The sequence below is a fragment of the Gossypium arboreum genome, chromosome 6 (assembly GCF_025698485.1).
Source record: "Gossypium arboreum isolate Shixiya-1 chromosome 6, ASM2569848v2, whole genome shotgun sequence".
NCBI lineage: Eukaryota > Viridiplantae > Streptophyta > Magnoliopsida > Malvales > Malvaceae > Gossypium > Gossypium arboreum.
In genome coordinates, this window is record NC_069075.1 from 29,720,290 (window position 1) to 29,740,506 (window position 20,217).

Consider the following 20,217-nt stretch of genomic DNA (forward strand, 5'->3'; position numbering starts at 1 on the left):
TTGTTATACGCGAACTCCGCCAATGGCAAATGGTCCTCCCAGCTGCCCCTAAACTCAATAGCACAACCCCTCAACATATCCTCTAAAATCTGAATAACCCTCTCTGACTGCCCATCCGACTGAGGGTGAAAAGTCGTACTAAAATCCAATCGCGTTCCCAATGCCTCATGCAACTTCTGCCAAAACCGAGATGTAAACCTTGGGTCTCGGTCTGAAATTATCGATACTGGCACACCATGCAACCGCACTATCTCTGCCACATACAACTTGGCCAACTTCTGAAGTGAGTAATCGGTTCGGACAGGTATGAAATAGGCAGATTTCGTGAGCCTATCCACAATCACCCAAACCGAATCCTTCTTAGAAGGTGTTGTGACAGCCCTAAAGTGACCCTAGTCGAAAAGCGATTTCGGGGCCGCTAAACCGAGTCACCGAATTATTTGAATGTGAAATTTATTGTCTAAAATATGTGAATGTGAGTGTGTGAAAATTTTTAAGCTTCGATTTAGTTAATTGCATGTGAATGGAGTACATAGGACTTATGTGAGAAAATTTAGAAATGTGCTAGGCAAATGTAAAGTGGCCTAATAATGCATGTTATAAAAATGGTGGGTTTGCATGTCAAATTGCCCAATATTTGAGCTAATGGTAGGCCATGCTATGAGTGGAAACATGTCACAAACATGTTATGTAGTGATGTATGTTAGGAACAATAGAATAATGAGTATGGGTAATAAAGAAATGGAAAAAGGAAAAAAAATGTGTGTGGTTGCCCCCCCTCCATTGCCGTGAGTGTAAGAAAGAAAACAAAAAAAACAGTGTCCATCTTTCTTCATAGCTCTTGGCCAAATGTGCTAAGGAAGAGAGAAAAACAAGTTGTGTTCTTTGGGTTTTCTTGACCGAAAATTCAAAAGAAAGAAGGGAGGAAATGTTGAAGAGATTCGGCCATGCTTGTAGCTAGGTGAAGGTATGTTTGATGTTGTCCATGAGATGCATGCATGTTTTAGTTGGTAGCTTGAGTTCTACCTAGCCCATGGTCTAAATCTTGCTAGGTGATGGAAATGACACTCGGCCATGGATGCATCATTCTTGCTTGGTGTTGATGTCATTTACATGCTAAAAATGAAGCTTTGTAATGATGCATGTGAAGGTGGATTGATGACTCTTAAATCTTCTTTTTAGCATTTTTTTTGAGTGAGATAATTAAGTTCTTTGTTTAACCATGACCAAAATCGAAATGGTATGGTGTTGTGATGCATTCGGCCATGGTAGGAAGTAGAAGAGAAATATGTTGTTGTTCACGTTATTGGATGAGAAATGGTAGTAAGGTGAAGTGCAAATGCTAGTGTTTGATTTACTAGTGTATATGTGTGTATTAGCCAAGTTTTGAACTTGAAACAAAATGGTGTTTAGTCAATACAAGTGACCATACTTGTAGAATGTATTAAGTGTTGCAATCGGCCCCAACATAGACATGTATGTTTGGCCACATGAATGAGTATATGAGTTGATGTGTATGTTCGGCCATAGGTAGCCTATTGATGGCTTTAGCTTGACTTAGAAAATTTGGCTAAGCGGAATATTAGCAAATATGTTGAATTCGATTAAATGATTTCGTACATATGGGACTTTAATGTCTAATGTATATATGGGCTAATACCTTGAGCTTCTCTTTTGATGTTCGAATGAATTGTATTAAATTGCTTGATGTGATTAAAATGTGTATGATCATTGTGTATTTGAGCTAAAAGGTGGCCATATGACCTATCAAACTCCTTGTCATATTCGCCATAAGCTAGCAAAATGAGACTTTAATAAGTTAAATTTGTTTGAATTAGCTTAAGAGCTTAGGGACCACAGTTGGATAAGGAAAGGAAAAAGTGATCGAATAGCCGTTGAAGCCGTTCGACAACATCCGAGGTAAGTTTTGAGTAATGGAACTTAGATTATGATTTGATTAGATCATGTTTTAAGCAAATCAAAATCATGCTCTTTGTATGTGGCTATTGAGCCGAAATTGCAATGTGATAAGTGCCTTGTGTTTGAGTTTTGCTAATGAAAACGAAATACTGAATGTGTCATGATTTATTGATAAATGTGCATGGTTATTCGAATGATGTCCGGGCTAAGTCCCGAAGGCTTTGTGCTAAGTGACTATATCCGGACTAAGATCCAAAGGCATTCGTGCGAGTTACTAAATCCGGACTAAGATCCGAAGGCATTTGTGCGAGTTACTATAACCGGGCTATGTCCCGAAGGCATTTGAATGAGTTGCTATATCCGGTTAAACTCTGAAGGTACGTGATTCGGGAATGAATAAACTTGCTGTAAAAATTTCAGTTAATACGCTTGTGAAATCCCAACAATGAGGTATGTTTTGTATGTGCTTTGAATTAGTTGAGCCCTTACAAATAAGTATTCGCTCAGTTGATAAATGAGCTACCGACCTTTGGCTAAGTTGATCTTTGTGTATGAATATAAGGGTTGGTAATGTGAAGTAAGTATGATATTGAGAATTTGTGCATATGAAATTATCTGTTTAGCTACATAAATGCTATACTTTGGTTGTGTCTAAATTCATGACTCAAACTTACTAAGCATTAAATGCTTACTCCGTTTCTTTGATTCTCTGTTTTATAGATTTTGGTTCTTCAGCTATCGGACTCAGGATTTTGAAGTCGAAGTCTTGTAACACCCCGAACCCGTGACCGTCGCCGGTGTTGGACACGAGGGGTTAACGGGCCAAATCCTCTCAAGGTACCAACCAATTTGGCATTTCCAGACAGGCTGGAAAACTGCGTCACTGTCGCCTTAAAAATCATATCTCGAGTTCCAAAACTCAGAAACTGATTCTGTAAATTTTCCCTGAATTTAGACTCATATATCCATCCATGGATTTATTTCTATAATTTTTGGTCAGGCCAATTGGTACAGTTTATTAGTTAAAGTCACCCATGTTACAGGGTCGACTACACTGACCTTCACGTGTTACAACTTGAATATCATCTTGTGCAGAGCTCTAATGCTCATGCCGTTTCTTTCTAATGAAACTAGACTCAAAGGGGAATCTATTCATATAAGGCATGACTTCTAATTGTTACTGTATAATTTATGGTAAATTTTCAAAGTCGCGACAGGGGACCCAGAAACCGTTCTGGCCCTGTCTCACGAGAACTTTAATATTTCTCAGTATACTGCTCATATGGTCGTTTCGTTTCGTCCATATAAAAATAGATTCATCAAGGTTCAATTTCATAATTTACTCACTATTTAATTTTACTTCTACTATTTTTAGTGATTTTTCAATCTCATCTCACTGCTGCTGTCCGCAACAGTTACTGCAGTAGACTATGCCAATTTCATGAATCTTTCCTTGGCCTTAATCATCCATCATACATGACACAAATTATGGCCACCTTATCAAAATTAAAGTTTCTAAGACTCGTGGCTATAGGTTCTAGCATCCCACTCGGCGACCACATATGCCATTTTCACATGGCTTAAAGTTTACAACCCACAGTTCAACAAAATATAATAGCCTATACATGCCAAATGTTCTTCAACAACGAAGACAATACCAAAATATTTCAGCGGTGTGATGACTTCAACGACGGTTCCGATCACGCAAAACAATACGAGTCCGAGAGACCTAAAATGGGTGACAAGAAAACACCGAGTGAGTTTATAACTCAGTAAGTCATAAGCATTCATCAATCCACGGATAAAGTTACTACAACATGAACAATAAACGAGGCTAGGTACTCATCCATATCGAATCTATACCATAATTCCTCGGACCTTTTGGTCCAATCTCATACCAAGTCATACATCCACATTTCATATTCTACACAACAAGATATTTGAAGCATTTTCACACACTAACTCATTTCCACCACAATCATACAATTTCAATCATCACATAGATTTAAGGCTTACCAAATTCAACCCCGAGCATGAACGTATTTTCTACTCGTCATGAGCTCGAGGTACTTACCTGATCCGCTGTCCATACTCAACTCGATGGAGACACACCCTCCATATATATAGAGTACGCACACACAGTGCTTAATACTCGATTTCGCACACTTAGTGCCACGCAATTTAAGCCCGCACACATAGTGCCATACCCTTCGAGCTCGCACACCCAAAGTCAGTATTTTTCCAGCATGCACACTTAGTGCCATATATTTCCAGCATGCACACTTAGTGCCAATCTCACACCGTACACACGTATTGCAAGACACTTAGTGCCGAAAGCAAACTTTCTACACATTTCACTATTTCTTTTACATTCAACAATTGTCATCACTCCATACACATACAATTTCATTTATATATATATATATAGCATCCCATTAAATACAATTGCATAGATTTTACAATCATTTAAGCAATATCAAACATATGTGCTTAATGACTTACCTTGTGTTGGGCAAAATGGTTCCAACTCGGCTACTCGATGTTCTTTCCTTTGCCTTTGCTTGTTTCTCCACCTCGAGCTTCTTGAGCTTAGTCAATAAATTAACTAGTTTAACCGTCTTGCCAAATATTTATACATATATACATGACATCAACTATACTATCATCATTAATACATCAATTCACAAAATTTTATCTCATGAGCATATGACCCATTTTTACCCCATATGGCGAATGCTTCATTCATTACCCAACTAGCCATTCAACAATTTTCAACCTCATTACCACCCTTTTATATCTAATTGTCTAAATGAGATTATCAACATGCCTATCTATAGCCGAATGTGCTAAAATTGATGTAACATCACCTACACACTTGATTAAATGGCGAATACCTATACTATCAATTATGGCATCATTTTTTATTCTTTCAAACACTTAGTTTTCCTCCCATGAACACTTGGCAATTTCTTTTCTCTTCTAGCATAGCTTCACACCTATTTGTAACATCCTATGAATCCACATACATCACATTTCTACATAAATTTCTTTTACTTTTCTTCTACTTCCATTCACAACATCAAAGACACCATACACATATATCATTACAAAGCTTGACACTTAGCATGCAAATGACATCCACACAAACCCACCTTAGCTGAAACTTAACTCATCTTCATGCCTCACCACCACAACATCAAACATCAAACATCAATGATACCAAGAAGACAACACCCATGGCCGAATATCATCCCCATTTCATGGTAAAGGTTTAGACCATGGGTTAGGTGGAACTCAAACTATCAACTAAAAACATGCATGAATCTCATGGATAACATCAACATACCTTAGTCTAGCAAACTCCCATGGCTGATTTTCTCAAGCTTTCCCCCCTTTCTTCTTAGTACATTCGGCCAAGCAAGGAGAAAATGAGAGAATGAACACTTTTTTTTTTCATTTCTTTATTCTTTCTACATAATCCACTAACTAAACATGTTGGCAACATGTTTCCACTCATAGCATGGCCGGCCATCATGCTTCATTTTGGCTAATTTGACATGCAAGGACAACACTTTCCCACATGTATTAATAGGCCACCTTACATTTGCCTAGCACATTTCTAAATTTTCTCACATAAGTCCTATTTGATAAAAATTCACTTACAATTAACAAAATCCAAACATGAAATTTTCACACATGCATATATGCATATAATGAGCATCAATTATGATGGTTAATTATTATTATGACTTCGGTTTAGTGGTCCCAAACCACTTTCCGACTAGGGTCAATTTAGGGATGTCACAACTCTCCCCACTTAAGAAATTTTCGTCCCGAAAAATCTTACCAATAATAGGCTCGGTATCGCTCTTTCATAGAGTCTTCAAGTTCCCAAGTGGCTTCTTCCATTCCGTGTTTATGCCACAACACCTTCACTAACGGGATTTTCTTATTGCGCAATTCTTTTACTTCACGCCTCATAATGCGAACCGTTCCTCTTCATAGCTCAAATTAGGTCAATCTCAATCTCGGATGGAGCAATTACGTGCGATGGATCGACCTATATCGTCAAGCATCGAGACATGAAAACGTTGTGAATCTTTTCGAGCTCGGGGCAAAATTAATCGATATGCGATCGGCCCAACTCGTTCGGATACTTCATATGGCCCGATGAACCTTGGACTCAATTTGCCCTTACGACCAAATCTAAGCACGTTCTTCCAAGGTGAAACTTTGAGAAAGACCTTGTCTCCAACTTTATATTCAATATCTTTTCTTTTCAAATCCGCATCGACTTTTGGCGATCCGAGCGACTTTCAAACTTTCACGAATTACTCGAACTTTTGCTCGGTATCCTTAACCAAATCAACCCCAAAGAATTTACCTTCACTAAGTTCAGTCCAGAATAATGGGGTACGGCATTTACGATCGTATAAAGCCTCGTAAGGCGCCATCTTAATACTTGATTGAAAGCAATTGTTGTAAGCGAATTCAATCAAAGGCAAATATCTTTCCCATGAACCACTAAACTCAAGGATGCAACATCTCAACATATCCTCCGAGATTTGAATTACCCGTTCGGATTGACCATCGGTTTGGGGATGAAAAGTGCTAAAATGCGACTTGGTACCCAAAGCCTCTTGTAATTTCTTCCAAAATCGCGATGTAAATCTTGGGTCTCTATCCGACACGATAGAAATAGGCACCCCATGCAATCGAATAATTTGGGAGACGATAATTACGCCAATTTATCAGCGAAAAATTCGTGCGGACAGAATAAAATGAGCGAGACTTGGTCAGTCTATCAACAATGACCCAAATCGCATCCTTCTTACTTGCTGACAATGGCAGTCCGGATACAAAGTCCATGGTGACTCGATCCCATTTCCACTCGGGTATCGTGATCGGCTGAAGTAATCCCGATGGCACTTGATGCTCCGCTTTCACTTGTTGACATATTAAACATCTCGAAACCAAGTCAGAGATGTCTTGTTTCATACCATGCCACCAAAACCGACGTTTCAGGTCATTGTACATTTTAGTACTACCCGGGTGGATTGACATTCGACTACTGTGAGCCTCGTTCAAAATCATTGAAACAAGTTCCGAATTCCTTGGAATACATAATCGACCCTTGAACGTCAAGCAATCATGGTCGTCAATCTGAAATTTCGATTCCTCCTTCGAAACACATTCGGCTCGCTTAGCGACCAATTCGGCGTCGACCTTCTGAGATTCAAGTACTTGTTGAATCAATAACGGTTTGGTCTCTAATTCGACTACTAGCACCTCATCGGGTGAAACGGATAGATGAGCATCCATCGCTCTCAAAGCAAGCGAAGCCTTTGCGACTTAAAGCATCGGCCACCACGTTGGCCTTTCCGGTGATAATCAATGATGAGTTCGTAGTCTTTCAACAACTCAAGCCAACGTCTTTGTCGCAGGTTTAAATCTCTCTGAGTCATCAAATATTTTAGACTCTTGTGGTCCGAATAAATGTGACACCTTTCTCCAAACAAGTAATGCCGCCATATCTTCAAGGCGAACACTATGGCTGCTAGTTCAAGGTCATGGGTCGGATAGTTTCTCTCATGCGGCTTTAGTTGTCTCGACGCGTAAGCCACAACTCGACCTTCTTGCATCAACACACAACCTAACCCAAGCAAGGATGTGTCATTGTATATGACAAACTCTTTCTGGGACTCACTGTAATAGCACTGGGGCATCGGTTAAACAAGTTTTTAGTCGATCGAAACTTTCTTGACAAATGTTCGACCACTCGAACTTAACATCTTTTGGAGTAGTTTCACATCATCGATCAGCTATCATCGAAAACCTTTCACAAATCGTCGATAGTATCCCAAGCCCCAAAAGCTCCTAACTTCTAACATTCCTTGGAGGTTTCCAATCGACTATGGCTGAAATTTTGTTCGGTCGACTCGAATACCCGATCAGATACCACATGACCCAAGAAGCTAACCTCCTCAACCGTAACTCACACTTGTTGAACTTAGCATATAACCGCTTATCCCGTAAAATTCGCAACACTATCCTCGGTGTTCAATGTGTTCGGTCTCATTTTGCAAATAGACCAAAATGTCATCAATGAAGACAACTACGAACCGATCCAGATATGGTCCAAGATTCGATTCATCAAATCCATAAATACCGTAGGGCATTAGTAAGCCCAAATGGCATCACTAGGAACTCGTAGTGACCATATCTCGCTCAAGGCGCTCTTGATGCGTCCAATCTCAATTCAGAATCGATAATAGCCCGATCTCGGATCTATTTTCGAAAACACCGAGGCTCCCTTCGCTTGATCGAACAAATCATCGATACGTGATAGCGGATATTTGTTCTTTATCGTCGCTTTATTAAGTCGACGATAGTCGATGCACGACCTCATGGTTCCATCCTTCTTTTCACAAACAACACCGGCGCACCCCAAGGAGAAAAACTTCGGCGAGCAAAACCTCTATCCACCAATTCTTGCAACCGAGCTTTCAACTCCTTTAATTCCGTTGGTGCCATACGATACGGAGCTATCGAAATTGGAGTGGTACCAGTACCAATTCGATGCCAAACTCTATTTCACAAACAGGTGGCAAACCCGGCAATTCTTCAGGGAAAACATCCGGGTATTCACAAACCACTGGCACAGATTCGGGTTTCTTTTCGACTCCTTGTCATCGAGCACATACGCAAGGTACGCTTCGCACCCTTTTCTTACATATTTACGGGCCAACATTGCGATATTACAAATGGCAACCCTTTAAGTCCGTAGACTCAACCCGAATTATCTCGTTATTCGCGCACCTCAGATCAATAGTCTTGCTTTTGCAATTTACAACCGCATCGTGCATGGTCAACCAATCCAACCCAAGAATAACATCGAATTCGTCGAACGGCAAAAGCATCAAGTCCGCCAGAAAACAAGAACCTCGAAACACTAAGGGACTTTTCTTACACACTTTGTTGACAAGCACGTAATGACCCAAGGGGTTTGACACCCGAATTACAAACTCAGTAGACTCAATAGGCAAAGTCTTACTGGATGCTAAGGTTTCGCATATATAAGAATGAGTAGAACCAGGGTCAATCAAAGCAATCACATTAGTATCGAAAAGAGTGAAAGTACCGGTGATAACGTCAGGGGAGGATGCCTCCTCTCATACGCGGATGGCATATGCTCTAGCAGGAGCGTGGGTCTCGGATCGAACAGCCGTATCAATGGCTCCTCTCTGATTACCACCCCTACCTCCTGAAATCCTCGGGGGTCTACCTCTAGCCGTCGTCCCACTAGATCTTGCACCTTGCATCTTATTCTTCTCATCTAGCCCCGTGCAATCTCTAATGAAGTGGTCCTTCAACCGCATCCATAACAGCCCTATTAATGACTTACCCCAACATTCACCTATGTGTAGTCTTCCACATTGGGGGCATTCGGCTTTTCTTGACGATTATTGCCCACACTAGCTACCAAGTAGCTCGTGAGTCCATCGATGGTCGTGCTCTAATGGAAATCCCCGATCGCCTCGACTTATTTGTGTCCTCTCTGAACTTCTTTACAAATTAAAATGGAGCTTTACCGTCGATCTTTTACGATAATCTCTAGCTTCAAATTCGCCTTCTTCTTCTCCTTTCGAGCTCTTCCGCCTTGCGTGCTCGTTCAACTAGTGTTACAAATTCTTTTATCTCTAAAATACCCACCAAGAGCTTTAAATCTTCATTCAATCCTCTTCAAATCTTTTGCACATAGCAACCTCATCAACCACACACTCCGAGCATACCGATTAAGTCTTACGAACTCATGTTCAGATTCGAGATCTGATCATCCGCCTTGCTTGAGTTCCAAGAACTCCTTACGCTTCGATCGATGAACAGTTGACTAATGTATTTCTTTCAAATTGGATTGAAAGAAATCCCAAGTAACTCGTACATTTGGGACTATGGAAATTAAAGTCCTCTACCAATAGTAAGCTAAGTCTCGCTTAACAAAGATATAGCACACTTAAGACATTCATCGGTGTGCATGATACCATCTAACACTCGAATGGTGTTATCGAGCGAAACTTCGGCCTTTTCGGATCATCAAGAACTATGGCCTTGAACTCCTCATTGCACGCTTCCTAATCAAGTCCACGGTGGTTTACTCACCCTCACAGATTAGTAATCGGAGGCATTGCGGGCTCTTGGGGTGGGGTGTTTGAATTCGGAATGGTTGGACAATAGGATTGGTTCGGGCATATTACGCGACCCACTCATTCATCATGGTGAAGAAGGCTTGTTTCGCCCTTCATTTTGATTATTCGCGGATGACCGAGGCTCAACAGCGGTGTCCCTTGCGCGGAGCAGCCGCTACAATTTCAACGTCGTCGCCAAGGGTCTCTCTACCGGGTTCCATTTGCTACCCAAGACAAAAATTTCAACCGTCGAAGTCATCACATTATTAAGCACTAACAATTTGGCATGTATAGCTAGACTCACACGCGCTATGGTAGTCCTAGAACCGACTAAACCATAGCTCGATACCAATAAAATTGTAACACCCGAACCTGTGACCGTCATGGGATTTCGGACACGAGGGTTAACGGCCAAATCCTCTCAAGGTACCAACCAATTTGGCATTTCAGACAGTGGAAAGCTGCGTCACTTGTCGCCTTAAAATCATATCTCGAGTTCCAAAACTCGAAACTGATTCCGTAAATTTTCCTGAATTTAAACCCATATATCCATCCATGGATTTATTTCTAGAATATTTGGTTAGGCCAATTGGTACATTTTATTAGTTAAAGTCACCCATGTTACAGGGGTCGACTACACTGACCTTCGCGCGTTACAACTTGAATATCATCTCGTGCAGAGCTCTAATGCTCATGCCATTTGTTTCTAATGAAACTATACTCAAAGGGGAATCTATTCATATAAGGCATGACTTCTAATTGTTTCTATATAATTTATGGTAAATTTTCAAAGTCGCGACAGGGGACCTAGAAACCGTTCTGGCCCTGTCTCACGAGAACTTTAATATTTCTCAGTATACTGCTCATATGGTCGTTTCGTTTTGTCCATATAAAAATAGATTCATCAAGGTTCAATTTCATGATTTACTCACTATTTAATTATACTTATACTATTTTTAGTGATTTTTCAATCTCATCTCACTGCTGCTGTCCGCAACAGCATCGCGATGAGACTATGCCAATTTCATGAATCTTTCCTTGGCCTTAATCATCCATCATACATGACACAAATTATGGCCACCTTATCAAAATTAAAGTTTCTAAGACTCGTGGCTATAGGTTCTAGCATCCCACTCGACGACCACATATGCCATTTTCACATGGCTTAAAGTTTACAACCCACAGTTCAACAAAATATAATAGCCTATACATGCCAAATGTTCTTCAACAACGAAGACAATACCAAAATATTTCAGCGGTGTGATGACTTCAACGACGGTTCCGATCACGCAAACAATACGAGTCCGAGAGACCTAAAATGGGTGACAAGAAAACACCGAGTGAGTTTATAACTCAAGAAGTCATAAGCATTCATCAATCCACGGATAAAGTTACTACAACATGAACAATAAACGAGGCTAGGTACTCATCCATATCGAATCTATACCATAATTCCTCGGACCTTTTGGTCCAATCTCATACCAAGTCATACATCCACATTTCATATTCTACACAACAAGATATTTGAAGCATTTTCACACACTAACTCATTTCCACCACAATCATACAATTTCAATCATCACATAGATTTAAGGCTTACCAAATTCAACCCCGAGCATGAACGTATTTTCTACTCGTCATGAGCTCGAGGTACTTACCCGATCCATTGTCCATACTCAACTCGATGGAGACACACCTCCATATATATAGAGTACGCACACACGGTGCTTAATACTCGATTTCGCACACTTAGTGCCACGCAATTTAAGCCCGCACACATAGTGCCATACCTTCGAGCTCGCACACCCAAAGGTCAGATTTTTCCAAAGATGCACACTTAGTGCCATATATTTCAAATGCACACTTAGTGCCAATCTCACACCGTACACACGTTGCCCTTTTACTTAGTGCCGAAAGCAAACTTTCTACACATTTCACTATTTCTTTTACATTCAACAATTGTCATCACTCCATACACATACAATTTCATTTATATATATATATATATAGCATCCCATTAAATACAATTGCATAGATTTTACAATCATTTAAGCAATATCAAACATATGTGCTTAATGACTTACCTTGTGTTGGGCAAAATGGTTCCAACTCGGCTACTCGATGTTCTTTCCTTTGCCTTTGCTTGTTTCTCCACCTCGAGCTTCTTGAGCTTAGTCAATAAATTAACTAGTTTAACCGTCTTGCCAAATATTTATACATATATACATGACATCAACTATACTATCATCATTAATACATCAATTCACAAAATTTTATCTCATGAGCATATGACCCATTTTTACCCCATATGGCGAATGCTTCATTCATTACCCAACTAGCCATTCAACAATTTTCAACCTCATTACCACCCTTTTATGTCTAATTGTCTAAATGAGATTATCAACATGCCTATCTATAGCGAATGTGCTAAAATTGATGTAACATCACCTACACACTTGATTAAATGGCGAATACCTATACTATCAATTATGGCATCATTTTTTTATTCTTTCAAACACTTAGTTTTCCTCCCATGAACACTTGGCAATTTCTTTTCTCTTCTAGCATAGCTTCACACCTATTTGTAACATCCTATGAATCCACATACATCACATTTCTACATAAATTTCTTTTACTTTTCTTCTACTTCCATTCACAACATCAAAGACACTATACACATATATCATTACAAAGCTTGACACTTAGCATGCAAATGACATCCACACAAACCCACCTTAGCCGAAACTTAACTTATCTTCATGCCTCACCACCACAACATCAAACATCAAACATCAATGATACCAAGAAGACAACACCCATGGCCGAATATCATCCCCATTTCATGGTAAAGGTTTAGACCATGGGTTAGGTGGAACTCAAACTATCAACTAAAAACATGCATGAATCTCATGGATAACATCAACATACCTTAGTCTAGCAAACTCCCATGGCTGATTTTCTCAAGCTTTCCCCCCCTTTCTTCTTAGTACATTCGGCCAAGCAAGGAGAAAATGAGAGAATGAACACTTTTTTTTTTTCATTTCTTTATTCTTTCTACATAATCCACTAACTAAACATGTTGGCAACATGTTTCCACTCATAGCATGGCCGCCATCATGCTTCATTTTGGCTAATTTGACATGCAAGGACAACACTTTCCCACATGTATTAATAGGCCACCTTACATTTGCCTAGCACATTTCTAAATTTTCTCACATAAGTCCTATTTGATAAAAATTCACTTACAATTAACAAAATCCAAACATGAAATTTTCACACATGCATATATGCATATAATGAGCATCAATTATGATGGTTAATTATTATTATGACTCGGTTTAGTGGTCCCGAAACCACTTTCCGACTAGGGTCAATTTAGGGATGTCACAAGTCGCCCACACTATCAAAGGTCCTTTCGGTATATTTTTGGTTGGACTTTGAAATGGCATGTATAGGACTACCCTTTTGTTGTAGGTCATGTACCTTTCAGTTTTGTGTAAATTTGGATAGCCATGCGAAAATGGCTTAAGTATACTTTGGGCATGGTATTATAATCATTGTATGTTGTTCATTAAGAGGTATGGAAATGTTTGGAAATGATTAGCCATTGGGATGGTTAATCATGATCATATTTTGTGCTATTTATGTTAAAGGGCTAGTTAAATCATGGAAACTATGAAATAGGTAAAGCCTACCTTAAAGACAGAATCTTGACAATTTGTAGTGACGTGGATGTGAAAAATCACTAAAAATAGTAGGAATGGAATTAAATAGTGAATAAATTATGTAAACGAACCTTGACGAGTCTATTTTCATAGGAAAGTAACGAAATGATCATATGAACAGTATGTTAAGAGATATTTAAGTTTTAGTGAGACAGGGCGAATGGCTTCGGAGTCCCCTGTTCGACTTTGGAAATTCATTATAAATTGACCGAGATAATTAGAAGTCATGCCATTTGAGTCTAGTTTCAGAGAAACAAACAAGATCAATATTGAATCCTTGTGCAGGGAGATATCCAAGTCGTAATGTGCAAAGGTCGGTGTAGTCGATCCCTTTAACATGGGGACTTTAACTAATAAAGCTGTACTAATTGGCTGACCACAAATTCTAGAAAAAATTTGTAGATGCAAATATGAGTCTAGTTTCAGGAAAAATCACGAAACTGATTTTTGAGTTGTGGAACTCAAGATATGATTTTAAGGTGATAGAGACACGCTTAGCGGTACTGTCTGAAATTTTAAAATGAACTGCAAGTAAGTGGTTTAAGCGTTAACCCTCGTGTCCGACTCCAACAACGGTCTCTGCACGGGTGTTCTGATTTATTGGTATCGAGCTACGGTTTAGTCAATTCTAGGACTACCGTAATGCGTTTGGGTCTAGCTATACATGCCATTATATGTGATTATTTGATAGTGTGGTGATTTCGACATTTGCAAATGTGTTTAATTATAGTAATGGATCCCGATCCCGACCGAAGCGGTAGCTGATGATATTGAGAGTGTAGCGCCTGCTCCCGCACAAGGGACAAGTCTTGGCGGACTCTCAACCTAATGCTAGTAATCCGAATGATGAAGCTAGACAAGCTTTCTATAGTGTGATGAATGATTGGTTCAACCAATACATTCGAACAAATACGGCTATTCCACAACCTCCATTCCCGACAAATACCACCCCCGCACCTACAATGCCTCCGGTAAATGACCAAATAAGGTCAAATAAGCCCCCAGTTGATAGAATCCGAAAACACAGGGCTACTGAATTTAAGGCTACGGATAGCGATGATGCCGAACAAGCTGAATTTTGGTTGGACAACACTATTCGAGTACTCGATGAGCTATCTTGAACACCCGATGAGTGCCTAAAGTGTACTATCTCCTTGCTACATGATTCTGCCTACTATTGGTGGAATACGTTGACTTCTGTTGTGCCTAGAGAGCAAGTAACTTGGGAGTTTTTCCAAACTGAGTTTCAAAAAAAGTATATCAGTCAGAGATTTATGGATCAAAAACGGAAGGAATTTCTTGAGCTTAAACAAGGTTCCATGTCGGTTCTGACTATGAACGAAAATTTGTGAGGCTTAGCCGTATGCATGAGAATGCATTTCCTCGTGCCGTAATGTAAACGTTTGAGGATGGACTAAATGATGATATAAAGTCAGTATGTTGGCATCTTGGAAATCGAGAATTTGTGGTACTTGTTGAGCGAGCTTGCAAAGCCGAGGAGCTCAAGATGGAGAAAAGAAAAGCTGAGGTGGGAGCAAGGGAGTTTCATAAGAGGTCTTGGAAGCCCTTCCCACGATCATCGAAGAAATTTAGAGATGGCTTGGGCGGTCTAGGGACACTTCGGCTTTTCTAGACGAGATCGCGATCGACCCCTGTGAGCACACGAGTCACTTGATCGCCGGTGTTGGAAATGACCGTCGAGACAGTGGAATGCCGATATTGTGGTAAATGACATTCGGGGAGTTGTAGGTTCCATGACCGCTCCTGTTACAAGTGCGGGTCAGCCGACCACTTTATCAAAGATTTCCCAAGATTGTCTGAACAGAATGTGAATCAGAGTGGGAAACCGGGTGCTACCACTGCTCGGGGTAGACCATCTAGGAATACGGGCAATGCTAGCGGTGGTCAGATTGGATCTAGAGATGCTACCACCAGATCTGAGGCTCGTGCTCCTACTAAGGCTTATGCCATATCTTGCCGCGAGGATGCTTCCTCGCCGGATGTTATTACCGTACTTTTACTCTCTTTGATACTAATGTGATTGCTTTGATTGACCCCGGTTCTACTCATTCTTATATATGCGAAACCTTAGCATCCAAGAAGACTTTACCTATTGAGTCTCTCGAGTTCAGTAATTCGGTGTCAAATCCCTTGGGTCATTACGTGCTTGTCAACAAAGTGTGTAAGAAATGTCCCTAGTACTTTGAGGTTCTGTTTTCGGCGGACTTGATCTTTGTTGCTTTTGACTAATTTGATGTTATCCTCGGTTTAGATTGGTTGATCGTGCATGATGCGGTTGTGAATTGCAAAACCAAGACTATTGATTTGAGATCGCAAATAACGAGATAATCCGAGTTGAGTCTACAGACTTAAAGGGTTGCCACCGTAATATCGGCAATGTTGGCCCGAAATATGTAAGAAAGGGTGCGAAGCATACCTTGCGTATGTACTTGATGACAAGGAATTGGAAAAGAAACCCGAATCTGTGCCGGTGGTTTGTGAATACCCGGATGCTTTTCCCAAAGAATTACCAGGTTTACCACCTATTCGGGAAGTAGAGTTTGGTATTGAGCTTGTACCTGGGACTACGCCAATTTCGATAGCTCCGTATCGTATGGCACCAACCGAGTTAAAAGAATTGAAAGCTTCGATTGCAGAGTTGACGGATAGAGGTTTCGCCGACCAAGTTTCTCACCTTGGGGTGCACCAAGATTGTTTGTGAAAAGAAGGACGGAACCATGAGGATGTGCATTGACTATCGTCGGTGAATAAAGTGACGATAAAGAATAAATAGCCGTTACCGCATATTGATGACTTGTTTGATCAACTAAAGGAGCCTCGGTGTTTTCAAAGATAGATTTGAGATCGGGTTATTACCGATTCTGGTTCGAGATTCGGATATACCCAAAACGCTTTAAGCGAGATCGGCCACTACGAGTTCTTAGTGATGCCGTTTGGGCTCACTAATGCCCCCGCAGTATTTATGGATTTGATGAATCGGATCTTGAGCGATGTCTGGACCGGTTCGTAGTTGTGTTCATTGACGACATCTTGGTCTATTCAAGAGATGAGACCGAACATCTTTGAGCACCGAGATTAGTGTTGCAAATTTTACGGGATAAGCGGTTATATGCTAAGTTCAATAAGTGTGAGTTACGGTTAAGAGAGGTTAGCTTCTTGGGTCACGTGGTATCCGTGATCGGTATTCGAGTTGACGAGCAAAATTTCAGCCATACTTAGCTGGAAGCCTCGAGAAATATTACTTGAGGTTCGAGCTTTTGGGACTTGCTTGGTTACTCTTGACGGTTTGTAAAGGTTTCTCAATGATAGCCACACCCATGACAAAGCTACTTCAAAAGATGTTAAGTTCGAATGGACGGAAAAATGTCGAAAAGTTTTGATCAATGAAAACTTATTTGATGAAGCTCAATTTTAGTGCGACCGAATCGGGCAAAGAGTTTGTCATCTATAGTGGCGCCTCCTACTTGGGTTAGGTTGCGTATTGATGCAAGAAGGTCGAGTTGTGGCCTACGGCGTCGAGACAATTAAAGCCACATGAGAAAAATTATCCGACCCATGATCTCGAATTAGTTGCCATCGTATTCGCCTTGAAAATATGGCGACATTACTTATTTGGTGAGAAGTGCCATGTATTTTGGATCACAAAAGTCTCAAATATTTGATGACTCAAAGAGACTTGAATCTGCGACAAAGGCGTTGGCTTAAGTTGTTGAAAGATTATGAGCTGGTCATTGATTATCACCCGAAAGGCTAATGTGGTGGCGGACGCTTAAGCTTTAAATCACTATTTGCTTTACGAGCAATGAATGTACACTTGTCTCGTTCTACCCGACAATGTGTTAGTAGCGAATTAAAGGCCAAACCATTATTGATTCATCAAATTCGTGAAGCTCGAAAGTTGATGATGAGTTGGTTGCAAGATTCGGCTGAATGTGTTCAATGTGGAATCGGAGTTTCAAATTGATGATGACGATTGTTTGAGGTACGAAATTGGTTGTGTGTTCCAAGAAATTCGAAACTCATTTCGATGATTACGAACGAAGCTCATTGTAGCCGAATGTCAATTCACCGGGAGTACGAAAATGTACAACGATCCGAGACGCCAGATTTTGGTGGCATGGTATGAAACGAGACATTTTCGATTTTGTTTCGAAGTGCTTAGTATGTCAGCAAGTGAAGGCGGAACATCAAGTGCCTACGGGTTTGCTTCGGCCGATCATGATACCTGAATGGAAATGGGAACGAGTCACGATGGATTTTGTATCTGGGTTGCCAGTGTCGGCAAGTAAGAAAGATGCGATTTGGGTCGTTGTTGATAGACTGACTAAGTCGGCTCACTTTATCCTCGTACGTACGAATTTTTCATTGGATAAACTAGCTGAATTGTATGTTTCTCAGATTGTGAGATTACACGGGGTACCGGTTTCTATTGTGTCGGATAGAGATCTAAGATTTACCTCACGATTTTGGAAGAAATTGCAAGAAGCTTTGGGTACCAAGTTGCATTTTAGCACCGCTTTTCACACCCAAACCGATGGTCAATCCGAGTGGATAATTCAAATACTCGAGGATAAGTTGAGATGCTGCATCCTTGAGTTTAGTGGTTCATGGGAACGGTATTTACCTTTGATTGAATTCACTTACAACAATAATTTTCAATCAAGTATTAAGATGGCACCTTACGAGGCCTTGTACGGGCGTAAATGCCATACACCATTGTTTTGGACCGAGCTCGGTGAAAGCAAAATTTTCGGTGTAAGCAAAATTTTCGATGTGGATTTGATTAAAGATGCTGAACAGAAAGTAAAAATAATTCGTGAAAGTCCAAGGCGACATCGGATCGTCGAAAGTCGTCGCGGATTTAAAACGAAGAGATATTGAGTATCGTGGGAGACAAAGTGTTTCTTAAGGTGTCGCCTTGGAAAAGATACTCGATTTGGCCAGACGGCAAATTGAGTCCGAAGTTTCATTGGGCCGCATTTAAATCTCCGAACGAGTTGGTCCATTCGCGTGATCGTTTGATTTTGCCCCCTGAACTTGAAAAGATTCACGACGTCTTTCATGTTTCGATGCTTCGACGTTATAGATCTGATCCATCACACGTAATTAATCCATCAGAGGTCGAAATTCAAGCCGATATGAGTTATGAAGAAGAACCGATTCGTATCCTAGCTCGTGAAGTGAAGGAGTTGCGAAACAAAAGGGTTCCGTTAGTAAAAGTGTTATGGCTCAAAAACAGGATGGAAGAAGCTACTTGGGAACCCGAGAACTCTATGAAAGAGGGATACCCAAACCTATTTACCGGTAAGATTTTCGGGGACGAAAATTTCTTAAGTGGGGGAGAGTTGTGACAGCCCTAAAGTGACACTAGTCGGAAAGCAGTTTCGGGGCTGCTAAACCGAGTCACCGAATTATTTGAATGTGATATTTATTGTCTAAAATATGTGAATGTGAGTGTGTGAAAATTTTTAAGCTTAAATTTAGTTAATTGCATGTGAATGGAGTACATAGGACTTATGTGAGAAAATTTAGAAATGTGCTAGGCAAATGTAAAGTGGCCTAATAATGCATGTTATAAAAATGGTGGGTTTGCATGTCAAATTGCCCAATATTTGAGCTAATGGCCGGCCATGCTATGAGTGGAAACATGTCACAAACATGTTATGTAGTGATGTATGTTAAGAACAATAGAATAATGAGTATGGGTAATAAAGAAATGGAAAAAGGAAAAAAAATGTGTGTGGTTGCCCCCCTCCTCCATTGCCGTGAGTGTAAGAAAGAAAACAAAAAAAAAGTGACCATCTTTCTTCATAGCTCTTGGCCGAATGTGCTAAGGAAGAGAGAAAAACAAGTTGTGTTCTTTGGTTTTTCTTGACCGAAAATTCAAAAGAAAGAAGGGAGGAAATGTTGAAGAGATTCGGCCATGCTTGTAGCTAGGTGAAGGTATGTTTGATGTTGTCCATGAGATGCATGCATGTTTTAGTTGGTAGCTTGAGTTCTACCTAGCCCATGGTCTAAATCTTGATAGGTGATGGAAATGACACTCGGCCATGGATGCATCATTCTTGCTTGGTGTTGATGTCATTTACATGCTAAAAATGAAGCTTTGTAATGATGCATGTGAAGGTGGATTGATGACTCTTAAATCTTCTTTTTAGCATTTTTTTTGAGTGAGACATTAAGTTCTTTGTTCAACCATGACCAAAATCGAAATGGTATGGTGTTGTGATGCATTCGGCCATGGTAGGAAGTAGAAGAGAAATATGTTGTTGTTCACGTTATTGGATGAGAAATGGTAGTAAGGTGAAGTACAAATGCTAGTGTTTGATTTACTAGTGTATATGTGTGTATTAGCCAAGTTTTGA